The 10,182-nt window shown below is 36.3% G+C and overlaps 1 long non-coding RNA gene across 4 annotated transcripts; it reads right to left on the bottom strand.

The window, feature by feature from the left end:
- Positions 1-441: 441 nt before the first annotated feature.
- LOC114649346 (uncharacterized) lies at positions 442-9,349 on the bottom strand. 4 transcript variants are annotated; one of them, XR_007934350.1, is made up of 11 exons: positions 8,517-9,349; positions 8,335-8,435; positions 6,098-6,219; positions 5,633-5,937; positions 5,440-5,526; positions 5,031-5,083; positions 4,742-4,781; positions 4,569-4,639; positions 1,930-4,073; positions 1,143-1,354; positions 442-1,042 (listed from the first exon to the last, which is right to left on the bottom strand). It is a non-coding gene; the product is annotated as an uncharacterized LOC114649346 (long non-coding RNA). The 4 variants fall into 4 exon arrangements; XR_007934351.1 differs by having other exon boundaries at positions 1,930-2,102; positions 2,313-4,073; positions 4,742-5,937; XR_007934349.1 differs by having other exon boundaries at positions 4,742-5,526.
- Between the last annotated feature and the right edge of the window lie 833 nt (positions 9,350-10,182).

The raw sequence follows: 10,182 nt of genomic DNA, 5'->3' as shown, positions 1-10,182 counted from the left end.
CCAACCCGCTGAATCCGAACACAGGGTCACGGGGGTCTGCTGGAGCCAATCCCAGCCAACACAGGGCACAAGGCAGGAACCAATCCCGGGCAGGGTGCCAACCCACCGCAGGACACACACAAACACACCCACACACCAAGCACACACTAGGGCCAATGTAGAATCGCCAATCCACCTAACCTGCATGTCTTTGGACTGTGGGAGGAAACCGGAGCGCCCGGAGGAAACCCACGCAGACACGGGGAGAACATGCAAACTCCACGCAGGGAGGACCCGGGAAGCGAACCCAGGTCCCCAGGTCTCCCAACTGCGAGGCAGCAGCGCTACCCACTGCGCCACCGTGCTTCCATGAATTTTAAATTTTACTGGAAAAACTTCCACATCTGCCCTAAAGTATTGTAAATAAAGTGTGAGATTAAATAAACTGGACTAAAAGTAAGGCAAAGTATAAAATATTTATTACACTATTATTTAAGTATCAAAAATAAATGTTTAATTTCAAGTACTTTTGATTTGGCTTTATTACCAGGAAATCTCTCTTTCAGATCTCAGGATTTGATGAAACTGTCTAAATGTAACATAATATAAACAAGAACACATTAAAACATCTTCAGTTGTAGCTTAAATAAACAGTAATCAAACATGTGGTTTCTTCAAAATCTCAAATATACAAATGCAGCAGAGTTATATTATAAAATTAAATAACAATAGTGCAAAAAAGTGTGTCCACTAGTGCAGATGGATGCGAGTTGTCTAGCTGCAGTGATATAAGGCACACACACCTATCCACATCTAGTGGAACCAATCACACCTGATTTAAAAACAGCAAAATCCTGAATTCCAAAATCCATATGTGATTTAAACACATTGTATGAATCCAGCAGTTGTAATTTTATTGTGTTTGAACATGTGTTTGCCATTGGGAATGGTGAATCATCCAGGAACTCAATCCTTGGCATCGGTTCCAATCCAGACAGAGGAAGTGAAGTTAGCCCAGTTGCAAACATGAAAACATCTTCCACGTGAACAGCAGCCTGACCTTCTGTAAGGAAACAAAATTGTTCATGCACATCTTGGCATATTGTTAAGTATTATTTTTAACTACTTGTAAAATAAGTAATTATGCAATCTATTTTGCAAACCTTCACAATCAAGGAGATAGTCAGCCCAGTAGCCTAATGTTGTCCTTCTCTGAGTCTCCTTTTGCTTCCTGATGGACTGAGGTCAGGTTTGAAAAGTCCCTCACGATCAAGAGCAGTAACCTTCTTTTCTGTGGCACAGCACACGGATCATCAAAGAAGAATGCCACTGCAGTGCAGTCAAAAACTGAAGAGCTGAAAGACCATTTTTAAATCTAAAAAGTACAAAATACATTGTTACACTGCTATAAAGTGCTAATCACATAGTGTATGTGTATGGACAGTATATAAAACACATGATTACTCCAGTAATTTTCAGCATCTAAGGTTTTAAGATTTTTCTGCTGCTGACAGAGTCAAAAATATGTTTTAGTGTATCGAGTCATATTAGAGAAACTTAGTGTTGCTTTTGCATTTTCCCTTTAAACATGAATCAAATGGGTATGCTCTTAAAGCCTTTCTGAGTTTCACTTATCACTTATTTTAGATGGTTTGAAGACTTGAACAGCATGCCTGCCCCCATGTACTACTGTTGAAATGAGACGGGAAACTGCAAAAGGACCAGGACGTTTCCCTAAAATCACTATCGACTAAAACATATTTGACCCTGACTCATCACCAAAAATATTTTTTGAAATAATATATGTTGAAAATTATTGGAACTGTCCTTCACTAATAATACAGTAGTTATAAGTTGTTTGTTAACAACTGAATAGCAGACTGACATCATGTTTGCTTTGAACATGGCAATGTAACTTACAAAAATTGTAAGACTAGAATATGATGGTACCTGTCAATTACACATGAGTTACGGTCGATAATATACCATTGGAGGTAGTCTGACACAATTGTTCTCTTTTCTTCAAGAGTAGCCACATATCTCAGACAACCAGCTGTCTGTAACATTGTGCTATGTTTTAAAGTACATTCTCGCAAAGCTTCGACAGAAGCAGCACAGTCAATCTAAAACACAAAAAAGGGGCATATACAGTATACACAGTTCTCATAAATTTCTGTTCCATTACTTATCTAGTTTAACCCTATATCTTGTACAATCACAGAACAATAAATGCATTACTCTGTGTATGTTATCAAGGAAGTAATGATTTTCTCAAAGCATTGCAGAAACTAATAAATAAACCCTGCCCTACTATAGCATTATGCTTTTCCTACCTCTCGCAAAGCTTTCTTTATTTCTTCTTCAGTTACATCATTCACTGTTGCTTTGAATGAAGGCTGGCCAGCAAGATACAGTACAGTAATCCCTCCTCCATCGCAGGGGTTGCGTTCCAGACTCCCCTGCGAAAGGTGAAAATCCGCGAAGTAGAAACCATATGTTTATATGGTTATTTTTATATTGTTATGCTTGGGTCACAGATTTGCACAGAAACACAGGAGGTTGTAGAGAGACGGGAACGTTATTCAAACACTGCAAACAAACATTTGTCTCTTTTCAAAAGTTTAAACTGTGCTCCATGACAAGACAGAGATGACAGTTCCGTCTCACAATTAAAAGAATGCAAACATATCTTCCTCTTCAAAGGAATGCGCGTCAGATAGAGAGAGAGAGAGAAAAAAGCAAACAGTCAAAAATCAATAGGGCTGATTGGCTTTTAAGTATGCGAAGCACCGCCGGACAAAGTACTGTAGCTGCAAGGAAAGGAGCAAGCATTTTTCAGCATTTTTTTGAGAAGCGTCCGTATCTTCTAGGCCAGTGTGCGAACAGCCCCCTGCTCACACCCCCTCCCGTCAGGAGCAGAGAATGTCAGAGCGAGCGAGAGAGAGAGAGAGAGCGGAAAGCAAACAATCAAAAATCAATACGTGCTGTTTGATCTTTTAAGTATGCGAAGCACCATGTGGGAAGCATATCGCTTGCAAAGCAGCCACATGTAAGCCCAGCAAAGAAGGAAGCAGTGTGAAGGTACTCTTTCAGCGTTTTTTGAGGAGCAGCCGTGTCCTCTAGGGGTGCAAACAGCCTCCGTGCTCACAATATATTTGAGGAGTTTTATTTAATACATAATATGCGCTGTGGTTGGGTAGCTTCTCAGCCATCTGCCAATAGCGTCCCTTGTATGAAATCAACTGGGCAAACCAACTGAGGAAGCGTGTACCAGAAATTAAAAGACCCATTGTCCGCAGAAATCCGCGAACCAGCAAAAAATCCGCTATATATATTTAAATATGCTTACATATAAAATCCGCGATGGAGTGAAGCCGCGAAAGTCGAAGCGCGATATAGCGAGGGATTACTGTACAAGATCTTCCGAGAGGAAATGCGGACCTGGGCCTCCATGCACAACTGATACCGCAATCATCTTTCCTGCCAAGAAATACTCATTCTCTCTGAGAGCTATGAATGAAAATCATTCATATTTTAGAATTTTGGGTGATTTACAATTCAAACCACAATTCCAAATTGCTTTTAATGTTATTTCTACTGTTCCACACATATTTAGCAACTACTTTTGGAAACATTCAAATATGCTTCATGATGCATTAAAATCAAGACAAACCTAAGCATGTTGTTGCTAAATACCTCTGGAACAGTTCAAGTAACAAAGCGTATCAGTGATATGATATATAATTACAAGTCACACATCTTAACACTATGTATACATCACATTTGCATTGTAGACTAAGTAACGTTGTCCTGTTGGTCCATCAAAAATTGGTCGGTCTTTAAGATGGTTCATCAGTGGAGTTAGAAACTCTCTTCTTAGTCCACCTGTATCAATTCCATCCTCAAAAACACCAGCATCATCAGTAAATCAGACCAGCATATCACAGGTTTCTGAATATGTTGCACGCTTGAAACCTCGGACTGCTCCATCCCAGACATTTGACCTTGCAATGTTGAACCAGCTAACTCTTCCATGATCAATATGATGCAACAGGTTTGCAATGATATCAGGTAGTGTAATGTTTACCTCCTCTCTAGAATTACACAAGACTAAGTTACATTTGTGAAATGCCAGACAGTACACAGTTTTCTATTTTTTGCACAACACTGATGTGAAGTAAAGGGCTTCTTTCACATATTACCACAGAAGTAATTCAATCTTTTACCATTAAGTACACAGAGAAAACCTATTGCTATTGTCAATAACTGCCAGTTTACATGGTTGTGTCTGATAAATTCCCCAAATTTACAGGAACTGGCTCTTCATCCTCTTCTTCAACACATGATGCATAAAGGTTTGTATATTTACTGTAAAGAAATTACCATTCCTATGTTAAAAGACAACTCCACCCATTTTACACTAAAACATTCTTCTTAAGTAATTTCCAACCGAAGTAAATCCCTGAAGTATTTTTTGTAAGTTAACCATTCTACAGATATTTTAGAAACAACTTGCCAGTTTATTTTTCTTCTAATCTAAAAATGTCTACCAAGGGAATAGTCACATTTTGTCAATTTTTTTTGCTTACCTTTAGTAGGTGGACTTAGTCACATTGTATTCAGGTAGATCCAGAGTATCCTCAGTATCAGATATTAGTATCTGAAAAATAAAGTGACATGGGGAACTTAAATGTCCAACACAATACAAAACAAAACTGAAAGAAAAAAATATTATGCGGTAACATTTGGTTCAATACCCTACCTGTCCAGCTTGAATTGTTGATGAATGTCTGGACGTATCTCTGAAACATGTGAACATGACTACTTTAGTGCAACAAAGTATCATGGAGTTAAAAGGGAAATTTAAAATTATGGTAAATTATAATCTAGATAATTTTGCTATATTTCACAATATTCTTACATCATTTACAACTTCATATATTTAGAGCAAAAACTCTGGTCTCAACATAAACTCAAGGGTCTGTCCCAAACATGTGATTTGATCACATTACCAGCTTACAGATTACTTACATTTGCAAATTAGTACTTACACTACATCTTCTAATTTGTGTTTGGGTGTACTTTGGTTATTGGCTTCAAAAACCTGAGGGAAAAAAGCATGAAATTCGGAACAATTTTATACAGCCTATATTATTCTTCTCTTACTACATAAATAATTATCAATGAAATGTTGCCTGCTGAAACATGGCAAGTTGTTAGTATTTCTGACAGATAAACCGGCTGAACAATAATCAAAATGATTCACATGTGTTACACCAAATGCCATTTAAAATCTAAATCCTACTGTTTTCAAACTCAACTACAGACGTTACTAAGTAGCCAGCCTCTGTTGAACCAAAATATTGGCAAGCATTATGCACTGAACAGCTCTGGTTACGATAATTAATACGGCCATTCGGTATATTGCTTTCCTAAATTATTTGTTTCATGTTAACTCACCCACAGTGTCAGCCTGATTGAATTCAATTGTGCTCTTACTTGTAACAAGAATTTCAGAATTTGAGTCTGATTCTGAGCTAACATTCACTGCAGTTAAAGGAAACAAAATCAACACATTATTATGCATTATTATGTACAGTATGTCACAGCACTGTGAAATATGTAAAAGTGCTAAATCATCAGATCCACTAACCTCTTCTAAAGTCTTTTTCTAGGCATATAAAAAAAGAGATAATGCAATATGCCTTTCCTATTTCCTTTTTATATTCAGCCAATACGAATGGCCTTTCTGTCCCAGGCACATTGACCACCAATCTGGATACAGAAGTATATACTGTATGGTCCTTCATCCATGTCCTTGTTAAATGTTCTCATTTTCTGGACGGCTAGTTTCAGCAGATCAGGCGCTGCTACCAGAGAGTCTGTAAATAATGGGAGTGTTTTCCCTCTTACAGGTTTTAATTCACTTCCATTTGGCACCATCAATCCTATGTTTATCTAGATAAATAAAAATAAACAGAATGAGTTTTCTGTAAATTATATATTTATAAGTTTGTTGCACAGGAAGTTAAACACTAAATGGGTCCACTGATTAAACAATAACTGTCCCTGCAGCCATTGTCTTGTATGCATGACACAAACAGTTACGCCACCTAACCTGAACTTGTCTCTGTTCTTGTTTTAGTCGTCTCTTTGACCCACAGCTAAAGGACTGTCTTTCTTTTGATTTGAAGTTTCTGTAGTCCATGAACTGTTTATATGATGGGCACGGTTTTTCTTCTGGAATGAACAGAATTGAATATCAACACATTATGGACAGAATAATTGTAATCATTTATGAACCATAAAATATATTGATGTGTATTTTAGTTCAACTACTTCCAGAATATTGTTTAGTATAATTACTTGTAATATGTGACCTTTAGTTTATGACCACTACAGGTAACACTGCTTGTTAAAAGATGAGATACAAAGGTGTGCTTCTATAAGTTTTTTTTAACAAAAAACAAAACAAAACACATACATCATGAATCTCTACATTTTCTTCACAATATTTCTAAATGGCATAAATATACAGTACACTAGGAAAATCCATTCCGTTATCTATTGTAAAAGCCATTTGTTAGTTAGTTAGATTATAATAAGTTGATATTAGTATTTTGTTAGTTATGTTAAAATGTTTGTGTATATATTAGTGCATAGTCAATGGGGGGTTCTATTATAAGCCCTACAAGCTAAATTGTAAATGGAATATGCTAATTATTTCTTGTCATTCTGAGTACACACTAGTTCAGTTTATGATCTCCCTTACAGTTGTTAAGGCATGGACGGCAAACAGCTTCAAACCGTACTGACATACTAAAGTGAAGTCTATGTAAGTTTGCCATAGAAACATAACAAGTATAGAATGTAACTGATTTTTAACCAGAGAAAGCTAAGACTGTAATTAGACCGAGAAGACACCTTTTTTCTGTTTTTGCCTTTTATTCTGCGTGTGTAATAACTTTTTTCTAAAATTTTATGATTTTTTCTTTTTCAAATTTTCACTAAACTTTTTCGAAATGAACTTTGTTGGACGGAAAAATTTCTTTTTGTATGTGTTTGACTCATGCTGGATCCTACCTTGCCAACTGCTGCTCAAACTTTGGAACCGAAAAGACGCAGCTATATCTGTACTTTGAAATGTGCTGGCAATTGTAATTAAAAAACTTAAATGACTGCATTAAGTATAACACACATATATACTGTATATCCCAACTTGCAAAGAAGTTGTTTACTTGAATGGAATTCTGAATGACTCATACTACGTCAACTGAGCAATAATAATAATAATAAAAGCCTAGGATAGCTGGCTCTAGATAGCGTTAAGAGTCCACATACCGGTACTTTGATTAACATTTCCAGGTGGTTTAGACATCAGCTGTGCATCTGGTTCTTCCGTGCGGGGAGCCTCTTTTCGAAAATCTAAACATTTCCCACAAGAATAACAAAAGCGGGCTAACTGGCTAAAATGGTTTCCACAAAATGGACAAAACATTGTCGCTTGATTTACCGTCACAAACTCACCGCCACTTGTAAAATTGCTTTCTGCACTGTTAATTTGTTTTACAGCTTGTAAATTTGTCTCTGGAGTTGTAAATTGCTCTCACTATTGTAAATTTGTTTTCTGAAATGTTAATTTGAATTTCTTTTGTAAATTTGTCTTAATGGTTATAGATTTGTTTTAGAAATGTAAATTTGTTTTGCCCTTGTCAGCCACCATATTCTAAGCCTCTTCATTGCTTTAACACACACCTTAAAAATGTGATTCATGCGAACAAATTAATCAAAAATACTTTTATACAAATAATATAAATATAAATACTAATAAATGATGGCAGTTCATAAAAACAAACGGTAACAAGGAAACCAAAAATTCTACCCCATACAGTATATTGTGCTGTGTTAGATGATGGTATATTGTTTGATTGACAAATAAAAATGAATTCATTTTAATTCAAGAAGTGGGAAAGATTTTACATTCCATATTGTTACTCAGGAGAAGTCTTTTAAGATTAAACTTAAAATATTAAACTGATACTCTGCTTAACAAGAATTTTTTAATTACAAATTTCAGTCAATATGAAAAGTGTTTCCTTTTAAAAAAGGAGAATTATTTTGAAAATCCAAAATTATCAAAAACATTTTCAGCAAAGAAATCTATTTTTATACAGCACATAATCACAGTTACTACATTCACAAATGCATAAAATTCAAATAAACAACAGTACAAAATAATAAATCATACATTTATTCATTTTATATCTGGGAATAATTACATCCTGGGTGTTGTCTTCAAATATTTTATCAACTAAATCAGGAAATAAATAAACCAACTGTACAAGTCAGTATTACCTTTCTAAGTCGCTTTGTCATTTCAGTCAGTGTCCTTGGAGCTACTCACTATGCCATCCTGAATCATATCAATTTGCCTCAAATGAAGACCCTGTGAAAAGCTAACAAATATTTAGTGTCAGTGCAGTGTTATTAAAAATCAGGATGGTTATGAATCATCTGTTGTGCAACAATTAACTTACCGATCTATAAACCTCATCCAATTTTCCAGTGAAACATAAGAATGCTTAAAAATGGAACCATAACGTATGGATCGCGAAGACTTGCTGCTATGAATACTTTGTCGACACATCCTAAAATACATAAAAAGTCATATTACGGTAAATACCAGTACTGAACTTATTAAAAAAAAAAAAGACCAAATATAGCCATCCCGACACGAATGATGTGACAGTTTCATCCTTTGCCCGTAAAGTTGGCAGCGCATGCTTTTACATAGCAATCTTTTTCGTTGCAACCACTTAATAAATTTCTTTTTATTACTATTAAAGTTGCCGCCAAACAAATATGTGTTGAAGTCGTCGGCAACAGACAGCATTTTATTAAATTACTTCTTGAACCTAACGCAACACTTTGTTAAGGGGAAATAGGTACAATGCTTGCAGTACACAATTTCTACAGTACATAACAGTAAAGCATGAAAAGCATCTTTAACTTTATATGTTCCTATTAAACACTCCTAAAGGTGTTACTTCCGTTTGGATCTCCTAAACCCGCGCAGTTCTGCCCAATGGCAAGTTCTAGTCTCTGCAGAACACTGACCCCGAGTGGGCGGATTTCAAGTACTGGAAGTGTATTACAGTGGGCGGTTTCAAAGCGTTGTTCTGATTGGCTAAAACAAACACTGGGTGGATTTCAAGCGGAGTAGGCGGGTTCCATTGGAGTTTCTGATTGGCTAAAACGACAACTGGGCGGATTTCAAGTTAAGTATCTGATTGGCTGTGTGACGGGACTTCTTATCATACCGGAAAAAGAATCTTAGTATGGATGCATGCAGCACAGCGTGCAGAAACAATGGCGGCGGATCGGCTGCAGTACATGACCCCATTTTACTGTACAGTATACAATGGCACTGCAAGTCCCCATCTCAGTTGAATTAAACATTGAAATCACACAGCAGAAGACTTGGCATGAAAAACAACGTATAAACCACAACCAAGGCAGGTAAAAGTTAGTGAAATTGACAATCATGTAAAAGATAAAAATATAAAGTGCTTAAAAGTGTAAGGTGTAATGAGTGCCAGATTACAGCAGCCAGTACATGTATTATGAACAAGATTTATGAGTATGGATATTAAAGACGTTCAAAGTTATTATTGGACGACTGGAATTCTTTTTGAAATAAGCTGTTCGGCAGTCTGTTAGTATGTATTTTGATTGACGTTACATTTTCCTGAGGCAGAGGTTCGAAGGGTTGATGACCGGGATGAGACGTGTCCTTGATGATGTTCTTTGCTCTGCTATAATAATAATAATAATAATACATTTTATTTATATAGCGCCTTTCCCATGCTCAAGGCACTTACAGAGTATATAGCATTGTACAAACCAGATAAATAAATAAAGAAGATTAAGACAGTGAATTCTGAAAAAAAAAACACAACATAATTGATGGTCTAGCACACACACACACAGGTTACATTAGCATCTTGACAGAGAAGTAAACTGTGAGAAGGGTAATAAAGTCAAGTAGAGCTAAAAGCCTTCCTGAACAGATGAGTTTTGAGTTGTTTTTTAAAACAATTCAAGGAGTCAGCTGACCTGATTCATTTCGGTAGGTCATTCCAGAGTCTGGGCACTATACAGCTGAAGGCTCTGTCACCCATGGAGTGTAGATTAGTGTGGGGT

Source organism: Erpetoichthys calabaricus, chromosome 3 (genome assembly GCF_900747795.2).
Source record: "Erpetoichthys calabaricus chromosome 3, fErpCal1.3, whole genome shotgun sequence".
NCBI lineage: Eukaryota > Metazoa > Chordata > Cladistia > Polypteriformes > Polypteridae > Erpetoichthys > Erpetoichthys calabaricus.
Note: the sequence above shows the minus strand (reverse complement) of the source record. Positions and strands in the feature narration are given on the sequence as shown.